General features: G+C 47.1%; 1 long non-coding RNA gene across 1 annotated transcript in view; it reads left to right on the top strand.

Moving 5' to 3' along the window:
* Positions 1-7,688: 7,688 nt before the first annotated feature.
* Positions 7,689-16,297, top strand: part of LOC143941809 (uncharacterized) — a 38,249-nt gene continuing 29,640 nt past the window's right edge. Inside the window, exon 1 of the long non-coding RNA XR_013264441.1 lies at positions 7,689-7,992. This is a non-coding gene — a long non-coding RNA (uncharacterized LOC143941809). The remainder of the gene's footprint in view (positions 7,993-16,297) is intronic.

Genomic DNA, 16,297 nt, shown 5'->3' with positions numbered 1-16,297 from the left:
AACAAAATTTACGTCCTTTTTTTCCCACAAATAGAGCTTTCTTTTGGTGGTATTTGATCACCCCTGCGGTTTTTATTTTTTGCGCTATAAACAAAAATAGAGCGACAATTTTGAAAAAAACGCATTATTTTTAACTTTTTGTTATAATAAATATCCCCCAAAAATATATAAAAAAACCTTTTTTTCCCTCAATATAGGTCGATACGTATTCTTCTACATATTTTTGGTAAAAAAAATCGCAATAAGCGATTATTGATTGGTTTGCGCAAAAGTTATAGCGTTTACAAAATAGGGATAGTTTTATAGCATTTTTATTAATAATTTTTTATTAGTTTTTTTTACTAGTAATGGCGGCGATCTGCGATTTTTATTGTGACTGCGACATTGTCGGGGACCCATCGGACATTTTTGACACATTTTTGGGACCATTGTCATTTATACAGTAATCACTGCTATATAAATGCAGTGATTCCTGTGTAAATGACACTGGCAGTGAAAGGGTTAACCAGTGGGTGGCAGTGTAGGGGTTAAGTGTTCCTAGGGGTGTGTTACTAACTGTGGGGGGGTTGGGCTTTCATTTAGTGTACACTGATCTCTGTTCCAATCACATGGAGCAGAGATCAGCGTCACTAGTTGCTAGGCAGAATGGAAAAATGTTGTTTAGACAGCATTTCCTCCATTCGGCCGCTCCGTGAGACGATCACGGGGATGCCCGCGGCGATCGAGTCCGCGGGTCCCGCGACCGGACTCACGGGGGTCCCGACCAGCGCGGAAGTACCTGTACGCCAATATGCCTGCCCGTGCCATTCTGTCGACGTATATCGTCGTGCGCTAGTCGGGAAGTGGTTAAACGCAGATACATAAAATGTGCATACATACATCTAAACAGTGGCGGTTGGTGCTCAAAATTTTTGGGGGGGCACAACATTTTTTATAAACCAAATCATCAAATGCAGCCACTGTGCCGTCAAACGCTGCCACTTCACCCTCAAATGCAGCCACTGTGCCATCGATCGCAGCCACTGTGCCCGAACGCTGCTACTGTGCCCAACAAACGCTGTCATTGTGCCATCAAACTCTGCCACCGTGCCATCAAACGCTGCCACCGTGCCATCAAACACTGCCCCTGTGCCCATTTTATGCTGCCACTGTGCCCTCAAATTCTGCCACTGTGCCAAACACTGCCACCGTGCCATCAATTGCAGCCACTGTGCCAAACGCTGCCACTGTGCCCATTTAACGCTGCCACTGTGCCCTCAAATGCTACAACTGTGCCATCAATTGCAGCCACTGTGCCATCAAAAGCTGTCACTGTGCCATCAAACACTGCCACTGTGCCATCAATTGCAGACACTGTGCCCATTTAACGCTGCCATTGTGCCCATTTAACGCTGCCACTGTGCCCTCAAATGCTGCCACTGTGCCATCAAACGCTGCCACTGTGCCATCAATTGCAGCCACTGTGTCCATTTAACGCTGCCATTGTGCCCATTTAACGCTGCCACTGTGCCCTCAAATACTGCCACTGTGCCATCAATTGCAGCCACTGTGCCAAATGCTGCCACTGTGCCCATTTAACGCTGCCACTGTGCCCTCAAATGCTACAACTGTGCCATCAATTGCAGCCACTGTGCCATTAAACGCTGCCAGTGTGCCATCAAATGCTGCTAGTGTGCCCTTGAATGCCCCCAGTGTGCCCCCCGCCCGGTCGCCATCTACACACATGCACATACACACACACATGCACACACATACACACACTCATGCGCACACATACACACACAAATGCACACACACATAAAGTCTTTTCAAAAACAGCAGTGCTTTATCTTACCTCTTCCTGCCGGGTACTGCACTGTAGGGGTAGACAAAGAGCACACACTGCTTTCACTTTAGTCATAAGCAGTGTGATGACTCCGAGCTCCCCGCACAGTGCCGATTACACTTCGGCTGAAGATCGGGGAGCTCGGTCTCAGCCGCCCGCTCCTTCAGCATGGGGCCCGGTCGCCTTGGCGATCTCAGCGACCCCTATAATTCCGCCACTGCCTGTTCACCACCACACCAGTCCCAGTGTCCCTGATCACTGCTACTCTGGTCATAGTGTCCCCATAAAGACTCATTCACATGTGTGATCCCTGTTTAAATCGCTCTTTAGGGAGCATTTTTCAGGCAGTGATGAGGCATCGTATTGCTTCCCTTCCTCCCTCTTTAGCCCATTGAACCCTGCACAAGCACCCCATTCACTTGAATGGGTCACAATTGGTGGGCGTCTAGGGGGATATATTATTTCTCCCACAGCTGCAAAGCTAATGATTGCAGCCTAGGCATATGTACACCCCCGGCCGCTGCCTCTGCAGTTAAAGAGGATAGTGGTTGAGGGGCAGGAAAACTGAGGTTCAACTGCAAGGTTTTACCACCCCTGTGAATGAGCCCTAAAAGTGAAGCCAGCAACAGCGTCTCCGATCACCACCACACATACAAAAAGTGAGCCACCAGTTGCAGTGTCACCAGATCAGTGTATGTCAGCTACAGTGTTCATTATCACTGCCACACAAGTTGCAGTATCACCAGACCAGTGTTATCCAGTAACAGTGTCCTTGATTGTCGTCCCACCAATCCCAGTATCACCAGACTGGTGCAAGTCAGTGTTCTTGATCACTGTGTTCATCAGTGTTCTTGATCACTGTTACACAAGTCTCATGCCCTGTAGAAACAACCGGTTTTCCCGTTGGCATAAACTCTAAAGGGATTCCGCTGAAACTGTCTTGCGTACACACGATCACACCAAATTCCGATCGTCAAGAACGTGGTGACGTATAAAACATGCAATGGGACTAGAAAACGGAAGTTCAATAGCCAGTAGCCAATAGCTTTTATCTCGTACTTGCTCCAGAGCATGCAATGTTTTTGGTCCGTCGGAACAGCATACAGACGGGCGGTTTTCCTGATAGGAATTGGTTCCGTCGGAAATATTTAGAACATGTTCTATTTCTAGATCCGTCAGAATAAAAAAAAAATGTCAGATGAGGCATACACATGATCGGAATATACAATGAAAAGCTTCTGTCTGACTTTTTCTGTTGGACATTCCGCTCGTGTGCATGCGGCATCAGTGTCACCAGATCAGTGCATCAAGAATCAGTTTTCCTGATTTCCACCATACCAGATCAGTGAAGCTAACATGTTTTCTTGATCATCGCTACTGTCACACCAGTTACAGTGTCACCAGTGTCACCAGTCACCAGTGTCACTAAATTTGCTGCCACAGTAGTGGCAAGTGTCACCAAACCAGTGTAAGTAAGCAATAGTGTCCCTAATCACTGCCACATTTGTGCAGTATCGCCTCTGCCTGCTGCCTGTACTGACTTTGACCTGTTTATTGACCACATTTTTGCATGCTGCCTGGACTAATTCTTTGCCTGTTTGCTGACCATGTCTCTGCCTAACGACTGAACTGACCCATCTGTATGTGAGACTGATGACATTCTTGCCAGAAAGTAGTCTCAGCCATCTTCAGCAGACAACTGCACTCTTGGAATCACAGAAACACTTTTGTTCTTACTTTTTTTTATAGCCTCCTGTACTTCCTGGCCAGTGAACATGGCATTCCTGAGGGAAGCCACATACCAGTAGGCTAAACTTGATTGGCTTTTAGGAACTGTGACTACTTTAGGTGATGCTACACTAAGCTACATTCCTTGACCTCATAAAGAAACTACCATTAAAGTACATTGGTTTTAATATAGTTGATTTTTGTGGCACGCAAGATACGTTGTTTAGTACATAGTCATTCCAAACAGTGAAAAAGTGTCACACGTGTGGTATACCCATACTTGGGAGGAGTAGCAGAATGTGTTTTGGGTTGTAATTGTAAGTATGCCTAAGCTGTAGGTGAATAATATCCTATTAAACTGACAACTTTTTGTAAAAACAAAACAAAAAACTTTCATTTTCTTTCATTTTTCCTTTCCAAAAACTCGTGGCAAAAAAATGAAGTTTTCAAAAGACTTATTATGCCTTTTAAAAAATACATTAGGGTGTATAATTTCAAAACGATGGTAATTTTGTGAGTGTTCTCACTGCCCTGGTGCTCCAGTGCCTCCAAAAATGTGATAGGTAGTCAGGAAATAGTAATTTGTGTCCTTAGAGCCCCTGAAGGTGCTCCTTGGATTTTGGGACTCTATGTAGATAGGCTGTGCAAAATTCTCACACATGTGCTATTACTATTAATAAAAAGAATAGCAGAAGGTGTTTTGGGGAGTAATTCTAAGTATGCCTATGTTGTGTGCTAGAAAAACTTAAAAAAAATGTCTATTATAAAAATTTTCAAATACAAACCCTATTTTCATAAATTTAGGCCAAAATGTAGTCTGCTACATTTCCTTGGTAATAATAAGGCCACTTTCACACTGGGGCCGCCAAAGTATTAGCGCTAAAGAAGGGGTTAAAAGCACCGTCTTGTGGTGCTTCTGAAGCTCTTTTCAGGTGCTCCCAAACTGTCCCAAAGATGCTGCTTGCAGAACTTTCTCTAACGTCCTGCAAGCGCACCACCTGTGAAAGTGTGAAAGCACTTGGGCTTTCATATTTGGAAGGCATGTGAAGCAGTTTTCAGGCGCTTTACAGGCGCTCAAATCAGTGTATATGATGCACTGACTGACTATCTCATTTCTGGAAGACCTACAATGCCAGGACCCCCACCATTTTGGAAAGTAGACAATCTAAGGCAGTTAGTAAGAGGTTTGGTTCTTTGAAGTTGTAATTTTATACAAATATATATATATATATAACAAATAAATCCCGGGCAGCCAAGACCCTCCTGCAACATCGCTGGATCTAGATGGGGCTCAAGTATTAGGGGGGCTGAGGAAGGCTGCTGCACACAGAGGTTTTTTATGCATAGAATGCATTAGGATAAAAAAACTCTGCCTTTACAATCACTTTAATTGAATAAGCTGAAGTTACAATCTGATTGGCTACAGTGCACAGCTGCAACAGATTTTGCATTCTCCAGCTTTAGTAAATCAACCCTATAGCTTACAATTATGATGCTGTGATTGACCCACAGTTATTACCCATGGCCCATGTGATCACTGGTGACCAGTCACAGATCACACACAGTAGTAAACAATGATGCCATGAATGGATTCCATTACTATTGGTCTCTAGGCTGCTCACAGTGACCCAATAATGAGTAACGCAATCTGCTGTGTCTGGAGTGGATCATGCTGCACACCCCAGGGGATGCGAACTGTGCGCATCACCACCACAACATGCGGGTATGTAGCAGTGCCTTGGGAAGCTGCCCACCAGCAGTAAATGTACTGTTGGCGGTAGGCAAATAGTTAAGAACGTTTGTTTGATTTTCTGGTCACTAGTGTGGTCAAATTGCCCTTTGTGAGCCAGAGAGAGAAGCGATGAGAGGAATCAGCTGTGCGCCCGGAGCGGAGCTTATATCAGTACAGATCAACTGATTTTTTACAGAACACAGGCACAGGGACATTTACATTATTAAGGTACAGAGGGAATAAGAAGATTTGATAGAAGTGGGTTAACAACCACTCTAAGTTTGCCTAGGGGCTCCTCCTGTCTTCAAGAAACTAGTAGAGCTTTCTGGAACATTGGTGGGAGCTAGGCAAATAGGCAGCATGAGTATGTACGTAGCAGTCTCGGCCAATTACAGGAGAGGTGCTCCTGAGCATGCTGGGATTGGCCTATATATTCAGAGAACACTTTAGCTCTGGGTAGAGTGCACCAGTCAGGGGTGAGGCAGGCTTGCCTCCCCTTGTACCTGCTGCTATGCTGCCCCAGGTGGGCAACCGGAGGGCCTGAAGCTAAAATGGAGGGGTCCTAGTACACCTGTGAGTACAGACCAAAGATCTAGGGGGTGTTTCTTTTTGGATACCCCTTTGCGTTAGTACATTTAGCCAAGGGTCCAACTAAAGAGATCACTGGCTAGTGACCTAAAGAGCTTTGTCAACCTATCATTTACTACAACAGACTTTGCTCATATTCTTTATTCCTTCACTGCTACACAGGAGACGTCTGCCATCTGCTCCCAGCAAGGGCCTTCACCTACTCAATTCCAGATCAGCTAGAGTGCTTAAGTTGTAAATAGTTTTGTTCTGGAGTGTCTTACTACAAACACCCTACCTCATCCAAGTTCCTCAAAAAAAAACTACAAAACAACACCCCTAGACTGGTATTTGACTACATCAAGCCTAAATGTGTCTACCTGGCTGCCAGTGAAGAAGTAAGGACTATTTAGGTAATACTCAACCGGCTCCTATGGGGGTAGCACTACATACGGTATAGCCAGCTTTAGAGGAACTTCTTTATTGTGTGCCTTAGGGAGTTAGGGAGTCTTATGTAAAGTGTCCAAATGTTCTTCCATGTGCAAATCAGTATTTTTGTTTATGAGCTCTAACATAACAATTCTTCTGCAAAGTATCCAAGTACTATCCAATACTGTCTGTGTATAAAACAATAAGTGATATCACTTTATATGGTGCTCTGAGTATAAATTATCTCTTCCGTGCTGCTAATCCTCCACCGTGCATCGCCACCACACCCGAGAACTCACTAGATGACCATGACCCCTCTGTGAAGAGTATGATCTTAATGCATTTTTTTCCCCAACAGGTTAATATATCCAGGGCAGCAGCTTTTCCACTCCAAAATAACTGTTTTCTTAATATATATATATATATAAATATAAAATAGAGAACTCTAGTGTAAACCCCTTTATTACTTTAATCTATCTCACAAGATCCTTATAGCGTCACTCTGATGAAACGTGTAGGGCAGGGCTTGGAGCGTCATCGCGTCACTTTCAGTTTCCGCAGGGCATCCTGGCCACATTGTATATTGCATGCATTTTATCTTCCCTCTTTCATATAAGTGAGTTTTTGTCTTTTATAAGAATAAATGTAAAAACTGAATTACGCTACGAGATGCGTTTTCTGTTCACCCATCCATATGAGCACATCCACTGACTATATACTGTGAAGAGGAGGATGAGATATCAGATACCATCCAAAGGGATTTGGAGCATCTACAGTATGTTTGGTTCCTTTGACCCCTGTTGGGGCTTAACCATCTGGTGGTGAGCACAGACCTGGAGGGGGGAGCACGAGTGATTTCACCTATTCACCAGCCGCTTGTACATGCATGAATGCTTAAGCACCATCCATTTTGGATTGGAAGAGTTTATATGGACTAATGATTTTTACATTTCTTTATGGACCTTTAAATTGTTTTGTTGTACATAAGTTTTTGTTTAATGGGCATGAGAGTACTTTCATATTGAACATTTACCAGTATTAATTGTATTTATTAAATGTGTTACAACTGGGAAAATGTAGTTTGAACAACAACACACACTTTTCATTCAGTGCAGCATTTAAAGGGACAGCAGGCATAAATTTGTTCACTCAATTTAGCTATTTATTTATTTAGCTACTAAAAGGGTAACATGGTATAAATAAGTGACACAAATCAGTTAGAACACATAGTTTTATTAGCACTAAAGTTAAAGGCACCATGCACATGAATTTATTTATTTAATAAAATAGACTAGTATTGGGCAGCACCACACATACCTCTCTTTTAGACTTACCTTTATAGACTCCACCTACAGGTGGGGAAGTTGAGGTAAGGCAGCAGCCAGATTTCAGATTATAGACCCTTAGCGTGGAATTAATACTTATTCATCAATAAATATGTTCACAGTTTGCTGTGCAATGCCCTTGCCCCTGGGTTCAAATGTTCTATTGTATTGCCGGCCTACCTCCTTTCTAGTAGGGAATACTACTCTTTTATTCTTTTCAGTTTCAGATTATTTTGTTCCCGGCACCATTAAATATATTCCAAATTCTCTCTTGCAGAATGGCACCAGTTTTCATGTTTTTGACCAAGGCAGGTTTGCAAAGGAAGTTCTACCCAAGTACTTCAAGCACAATAACATGGCAAGTTTTGTGAGGCAGCTGAATATGTGTAAGTACAGAACAGAACGGAAATATTTTATGTTTTGCATGCAGTGTCTACATTCTGCGAGGAAAGGATTATTCAACGGAGGAAAGGTTGTAGAGTATGTGCACCAAAGGAAAGACTAAGGGCCGGTTCACACTGCGACGCGAGGCGAGGCGACACGGCTCGCCTCGCCTCGCTCCCGCAAGTCGCCCCCATTCAGTACTATGGAACCGTTCTGAGAGGAGCGACTCGAGTCGCTCCGACTCAGAAAAAAGGTTCCTGTACTACTTCGGGGCGACTTCGGGGGCGACTTGCATTGACTTCTATGCAGAAGTCCTCTGCAAGTCGCCGCTGAGGTCCCCGCAAGTCGCGGCGAGGTAAGTCGGAGACGCCTCGCCGCGGCTCGCTGTGTGAACCGGCCCTAAAAGTGTAAATGTCTAGGTGCCATGCATATTCCAGTCAATGTTTAAGGGTAGGCCCTTACATAAATTCATGTCCCCTGTAGGGCAATGCTAGTGTATGCACTATGACAATAAATCTATGGAGCCTCATGGTAGTCAATAAGTATGAATCCTAAAAATGAACTGGCAGAATGAGAGTCCCCATCTATTGGTGAATAGTGATGGACGAACTTCCGACGGGACGTTTCGCGAATGCGGACCACGAACGCGGCCGATAGTTTGCGAACCGGAACGTTCACGGCGGGCCCCATTGACTTCAATGGGAGGCGAACTTTGCAAACCTACATGTCAAATTTGCAGCCACAAAATAATTAATAGCTGTGCAAACATAGTCCCACCACATGGCCAATGACATAACACATGTATGAGGTGAATCTGGGATCGACAACTACAAGCATTCTTTTTTTTATATGGGAAATTGTTGTGACAATTCAGGACTGTGGAGCGCATGAAGGCAATGGAGGAGAGGGAAGGTCAGGTTAGGCAAAGAAGAGGGTGCAGGAGATGATCACCAGCAGCGTGACATACAGCAATGAAACCTGCACCGTGATAGAGTCATCTGACAGCAGCACCGTGATAGAGAGCACTGACATCAGCAGCGTGACATACAGCAATGACACCTGCACCGTGATAGAGTCATCTGACAACAGCACCGTGATAGAGAGCACTGACATCAGCAGCGTGACATAAAGCACTAACACCAGCACCGTGATATACAGCACTGACAGCAGCACCGTGATAGAGAGCACTGACATCAGCAGCGGGACATAAAGCTCTAACACCAGCACCGTGATAGAGCGTACTGACATCAGCACCGTGATATACAGCACTGACACCTGCACCGTAAGCAGCCCCAGGAGGAAGTCAGCATAGCACAGGGATGGTGGGAGCCCCTCATAATGAGCATAGCACAGGGATGGTGGGAGCCCCTCATAATGAGCATAGCACAGGGATGGTGGGAGCCCTCATAATATGCACAGCAGAGGTACAGCCCCAGGAGGAAGTCAGCAAAGCACAGGGATGGTGGGAGCCCCTCATAATAAGCAGCCCCAGGAGGATGTCAGCATAGCACAGGGATGGTGGGAGCCCCTCATAATAAGCAGCCCCAGGAGGATGTCAGCATAGCACAGGGATGGTGGGAGCCCCTCATAATAAGCATAGCACAGGAATGGTGGGAGCCCCTCATAATATGCACAGCAGAGGTACAGCCCCAGGAGGAAGTCAGCACAGCACAGGGATAGTGGGAGCCTCTCATAATAAGCAGCCCCAGTAGAAATATGACACCGCTCAACCTCTTCAAAGAGGAGGGTACAGGCATATAGTACGGTGTGCTTTTTTTGGACAAGGAAGTGAGCCAAATGAAGAAAAAAGGTCTGTGTGCTAGATTAAAAAAATTGTTTATCGACATATACATGGTCTACTGGTCACATGTGTTGAATTCCTCCGAGATCCATGCCTCATTCATTTTTAGAAATGTGAGGTAGTTAACACTGTCGTGAGCTAGGCGAGTACGCTTATCGGTCACGATCTCCCCTGCTGCGCTGAACGTCCTTTCGGACAGGACACTGGACGAGGGGCAAGCCAACAGTTTGATTGCAAATTGGGCAAGCTCTGGCCAGAGGTCAAGCCTGCCCACCCAGTAGTCCAGGGGTTCATCACTCCTCAGTGTCCACATCGGCCGTTAACCCAATGTAGTCGGACACCTGACGGTCTAGGCGTTCCCTGATGCTGGATCCGGATGACACCTGTCGATTGGGTCGGCTGAAAGAATGACCTCATATCCGAAGTCACCAACACATCTTCAAACCGGCCTCTTCTTGCAGGCGCTGTTGGATTGGTACCCGCAACTCCTTCTCTGGGAGTGGGAATTGCTCCTCTGCCAGCGCACGCAAAAGCAGAATGCAGCATTTCTCGAAGCAAGGCCTGGAAATGCTCCACTCTGCCAGCCCTCTGTGATGGCGGTAACATTTCCGCCATTATGTGTTTGTACCGGGGGTCTAAGTACGTTGCCACCCAGTACTGGTCCTTGACCCTTATGCTTTTTATACGGGGGTCCCTATTAAAACACTGGAGCATGAAGGCCCCCATTTGCACTAAACTGGAAGCGGTGTGGTGGCGTGGCTCCTGCTCATCATCCAGGATAATGTCGTCCTCTTCATTCTCCTCTCCCCATCCACGCACAACAACAGGAATCCCAGAAAGGTTTAAAGCATGCTCTTCTTGCTCCTCCTCATCCGCCCCGGGAACCATCCTCCTCTGACTCCTCTTCAGACTCCTGTTGTTCACTTGTCTCCGATAGAGTAGCCCCCCCTGGGAATTCATCCAGCATTGCGACTTCCTCATCTTTCCGCTCCTGCTCCTCCACAGCTTGATCAATGACACGACGCAATGCACGCTCCATAAAGAAGGCATAAGGTACCATGTCACTGATGGCGCCATGGCTGCGACTGACCAGTTTGGTGATCTCCTCAAATGGGCGCAGAAGTCTGCATGCGTTGCGCTATAGCAGCCACTGGCGCGGTGAAAAAACCCCCAGCTCCCCATCATAGTTTGGGCCTTCTTTTCTTCAGCAGGGACAGGGAAGATGGTTAAAATTGAGGGGAAGATGGATGCAGCCAAATACAGGACCATTCTGGATGAAAACCTGTTGGAGTCTGCAAAAGACCTGAAACTGGGATGGAGATTTATCTTCCAACAAGACAATAATCCCAAACATACAGCAAAATCTACAAAGGAATGGTTCACAAATAAACGTATCCAGGTGTTAGAATGGCCAAGTCAAAGTCCAGACCTGAATCCAATCGAGAATCTGTGGAAAGAGCTGAAAACTGCTGTTCACAAACGCTCTCCATCCAACCTCACTGAGCTCGAGCTGTTTTGCAAGGAAGAATGGGCAAGAATTTCAGTCTCTTGATGTGCAAATCTGATAGAGACATACCCCAAGCGACTTGCAGCTGTAATCGCAGCAAAAGGTGGCTCTACAAAGTATTAACGCAAGGGGGCCGAATAATTTTGCACGCCCCACTTTTCATTTTTTTATTAGTTAAAAAAGTTTAAAAAATCCAATAGATTTTGTTCCACTTCACAATTGTGTCCCACTTGTTGGTGATTCTTCACAAAAAAATTACATTTGATATCTTTGTTTGAAGCCTGAAATGTGGCAAAAGGTTGAAAAGTTCAAGGGGGCCGAATACTTTCGCAAGGCACTGTATGTTGCGCTGTGTCTTTAAGATTCTTTAAAGGATAAATCCACCTTTGGGAACGTGTTACATGTTCCATCCGTTTTTAAGGTGAAACATGTAACATGTTCCTACTGCTGCAGCCATTCACCGTTCCCTCCTCTCCCTCTGGCAGCAGCATGGGGAGAAGTTCCCTATACTAGCTGTCACTTTTTGAAAACAGTGCGGCCGCACGGGGCTCTGCTCACACGGCTGCATTATTCATTCACAGCACAGGACTCTGTGTGTGTGAATGATCTACAAGCATCGCCATCCTTTGCGGCTGTTGGTTTGCAGTTCTCAATGATCTACCACTGCGCTGTTCAGTGCTATGGTAGTTCATTGAGTCTTCTTGTCAGTGTGAAACTGCCTGGCTGTACGATGTACAGGGCAAACAGCTTACGCTGACAGTCTGCAGGAGACCTGCATGGTATCAGCAATCTGCTGATCGCTGGTGCCATGTTTTCCAGGCTCCAAAAGGCAAAAAAAAATTGCATTTATTTATTTGAAGTGAACTTCTCATTAACCTCCCTGGCGGTTTCCCTGAGTGTGGCTCGGGGTTAAATTTCCGCACCATTAGCGGTAACCCCGAGCCACAATCGGGATTGCATTGCAGGATCCTGGTGCAGTGTACTTACCTTGTCCCCAGGATCCTGCAATATCCCCCCGGCTGTGTCTGTGTCTTCCACCCAATGCCTCTGTGTGCCGGGCTCCATTCCCTGCGAGCGGCGCATGGGGGTAGAGCCAAGCGGCAAATTCAAAAATGTGAAAAATCATAATACATACAGTACACTGTAATCTTAATGATTACATCACTGTATGAAATTATTTCACATCCCTTTTGTCCCTAGTGCTTTGTCCAGTGCCCTCCATGCAGTTTTATATTAGAAATACAGAGGAGTAGTGATGGACAAACTTCCAACGGGACGTTTCGCGAACGCGGACCGCGAACGTGGCCGATAGTTCGCGAATCAGAACATTCGCGGCGGGCCCCATCGACTTCAATGGGAGGCGAACTTTGCAAACATACAGGTCAAATTTGCAGCCACAAAATAATTAATAGCTGTGCAAACATAGTCCCACCACATGGCCAATGACATAACACATGTATGAGGTGAATCTGGGATCGACAACTACAAGCATTCTTTTTTTATATGGGAAATTGTTGTGACAATTCAGGACTGTGGAGCGCATGAAGGCAATGGAGGAGAGGGAAGGTCAGGGTAGGCAAGAAGAGGGTGCAGGAGATGATCACCAGCAGCGTGACATACAGCACTGACACCTGCACCGTAATAGAGTGATCTGACAACAGCACCGTGATAGAGAGCACTGACATCAGCAGCGTGACATAAAGCACTAACACCAGCACCGTGATATACAGCACTGACAGCAGCACCGTGATAGAGAGCACTGACATCAGCAGTGTAACATAAAGCACTAACACCAGCACCTTGATATACAGCACTGACAGCAGCACCGTGATAGAGAGCACTGACATCAGCAGCGTGACATAAAGCTCTAACACCAGCACCGTGATAGAGAGTACTAACATCAGCACCGTGATATACAGCACTGACACCTGCGCCGTAAGCAGCCCCAGGAGGAAGTCAGCATAGCACAGGGATGGTGGGAGCCCCTCATAATGAGCATAGCACAGGGATGGTGGGAGACCCTCATAATGAGCATAGCACAGGGATGGTGGGAGCCCCTCATAATGAGCATAGCACAGGGATGGTGGGAGCCCCTCATAATATGCACAGCAGAGGTAGAGCCCCAGGAGGAAATCAGCACAGCACAGGGATGGTGGGAGCCCCTCATAATAAGCAGCCCCAGGAGGATGTCAGCATAGCACAGGGATGGTGGGAGCCCCTCATAATAAGCAGCCCCAGGAGGAAGTCAGCACAGCACAGGGATGGTGGGAGCCCCTCATAATAAGCATAGCACAGGGATGGTGGGAGCCCCTCATAATAAGCAGCCCCAGGAGGATGTCAGCATAGCACAGGGATGGTGGGAGCCCCTCATAATAAGCAGCCCCAGGAGGAAGTCAACACAGCACAGGGATGGTGGGAGCCCCTCATAATAAGCATAGCAAAGGGATGGTGGGAGCCCCTCATAATATGCACAGCAGAGGTACAGCCCAGGAGGAAGTCAGCACAGCACAGGGATGGTGGGAGCCCCTCATAATAAGCAGCCCCAGGAGGAAGTCAGCACAGCACAGGGATGGTGGGAGCCCCTCATAATAAGCAGCCCCAGTAGAAATATGACGCCGCTCAACCTCTTCAAAGAGGAGGGTACGGGCATATAGTACGGTGTGCTTTTTTTGGACAAGGAATTGAGCCAAATGAAGAAAGAAGGTCTGTGTGCTCAATTAAAAAAATTGTTTATAGACATATACATGGTCTACTGGTCACATGTGTTGAATTCCTCCGAGATCCATGCCTCATTCATTTTTAGAAATGTGAGGTAGTTAACACTGTCGTGACCTAGGCGAGTATGCTTATCGGTCACGATCCCCCCTGCTGCGCTGAACGTCCTTTCGGACAGGACACTGGATGAGGGGCAAGCCAACAGTTCGATTGCAAATTGGGCAAGGTCTGGCCAGAGGTCAAGCCTGCCCACCCAGTAGTCCAGGGGTTCATCACTCCTCAGAGCGTCCACATCGGCCGTTAACCCGATGTAGTCGGACACCTGACGGTCTAGGCGTTCCCTGATGCTGGAACCGGATGACACCTGTCGATGGGTCGGCTGAAAGAATGACCTCATATCCGAAGTCACCAACACATCTTCAAACCGGCCTCTTCTTGCAGGCGCTGTTGGATTGGTACCCGCAAATCCTTCTCTGGGAGAGGTAATTGCTCCTCTGCCAGCGCACGCAAAAGCAGAATGCAGCATTTCTCAAAGCAAGGCCTGGAAGTGCTCCATTCTGCCAGCCCTCTGTGACAGCGGTAACATTTCCACCATTTTGTGTTTGTACCGGGGGTCTAAGTACGTTGCCACCCAGTACTGGTCCTTGACCCTCATGCTTTTTATACGGGGGTCCCTATTAAAACACTGGAGCATGAAGGCCCCCATTTGCACTAAACTGGAAGCGGTGTGGTGGCGTGGCTCCTGCTCATCATCCAGGATAATGTCGTCCTCTTCATTCTCCTCTCCCCATCCACGCACAACAGGGATCCCAGAAAGGTTTAAAGCATGCTCTTCTTGCTCCTCCTCATCCGCCCCGGCACCATCCTCCTCTGACTCCTCTTCAGACTCCTGTTGTTCACTTGTCTCAGATAGAGTAGCCCCCTCTGGGAATTCATCCAGCATTGCGACTTCCTCATCTTCCCGCTCCTGCTCCTCCACAGCTTGATCAATGACACGACACAATGCACGATCCATAAAGAAGGCATAAGGTACCATGTCACTGATGGCGCCATGGCTGCGACTGACCAGTTTGGTGATCTCCTCAAATGGGCGCAGAAGTCTGCATGCGTCGTGCTATAGCAGCCACTGGCGCGGTGAAAAAAAAAACAGCTCCCCAGAACCTGTTCATACATGTAGACGTTAACTGCACGTTTCTGCTGGAGCAGCCTATCAAGCATATAGAAGGTTGAGTTCCATCGCGTCGGGCAATCGCAAATAAGACGTCTGACAGGCAGATTGTGTCGCCGCTGAATGTCAGCAAGGCGAGCCATGGCCGTGTAAGATCTTCTGAAATGGGCCGAGATTTTCCTTGCCTGCCGCAAGATGTCCTGGACCCCAGGGTATTTGACAATGAATCGCTGCACGACCAAGTTTAAGATTTTGCCCTGTTTCAATGCGCTAAGCAGATTGGCACCGTTGTCACACACCACTTTACCAACTGTCAAATTGAGCCGTGTTAGCCACTGATCTGCCTGTGAACGCAAAGCTGAAAGGAGTGCCGGGCCTGATGTGGCTCTTGGCTTCCAGGCACAACAGACGCAGCACGACATGGCAACGTCTCACCTGGCATGTCGAATAGGTTCTGGGGAGCTTGGGCGGCGCAGCGGAAGAGACGCTAGCAGCAGAAAAGGAGGAGTCAGCCGAGGAGGAGAGGGAGGAGGATGGAGTAGGAGGAGGAGGAGAAGAAGAGCCAGGCCTGCATGCAATCCGTGGCGGTAAAACCAAATCTACACAGGTGCCACGGGTTACATACTTGACGGCCGTCAGAAGGATCACCCAGTGGGCAGTAAAAGTGATATACCTTCCCTGCCCGTGTTTGCTAGACCACGTGTCTGTGGTCAGATGTATCTTGGCACCGACACTGTGTGCCAGAGATACATTCACTTGCCGCTGAACATGGCCATATAGCTCTGGGATGCCCTTCTGTGAGAAATACTTCCTTCCTGGGACCTTCCATTGTGGTGTTCCAATGGCCACAAATTTGCGAAAGGCCTCCGAGTCCACCAGTTTATATGGCAGTAGTTGGCGAGCTATAAGTTCTGACAAGCCAGCCGTCAACCATTGGGCGTCATAATTTTTTTACGCTTGAACGTTAGGCCCACGGAAGCCTGCCTTTTTGCAGAAAAACGTGAGCTTGGCGTGATGGAAGGTGGAGTGGAGGACAATTGTGAGGAGAGAGGAGAAGGAGAAGTAGAAGACGAGGCTGGACGGTGAGAGCCTGGAGTGTGGCTTTGTGTGTTCCGT

This window comes from Lithobates pipiens, unplaced genomic scaffold (genome assembly GCF_037356315.1).
Source record: "Lithobates pipiens isolate NorthernLeopardFrog02 unplaced genomic scaffold, aLitPip1_a1.2 Scaffold_10, whole genome shotgun sequence".
Taxonomy (NCBI): Eukaryota; Metazoa; Chordata; class Amphibia; order Anura; family Ranidae; genus Lithobates; species Lithobates pipiens.
This window is presented reverse-complemented; position numbering and strand designations above follow the sequence as displayed.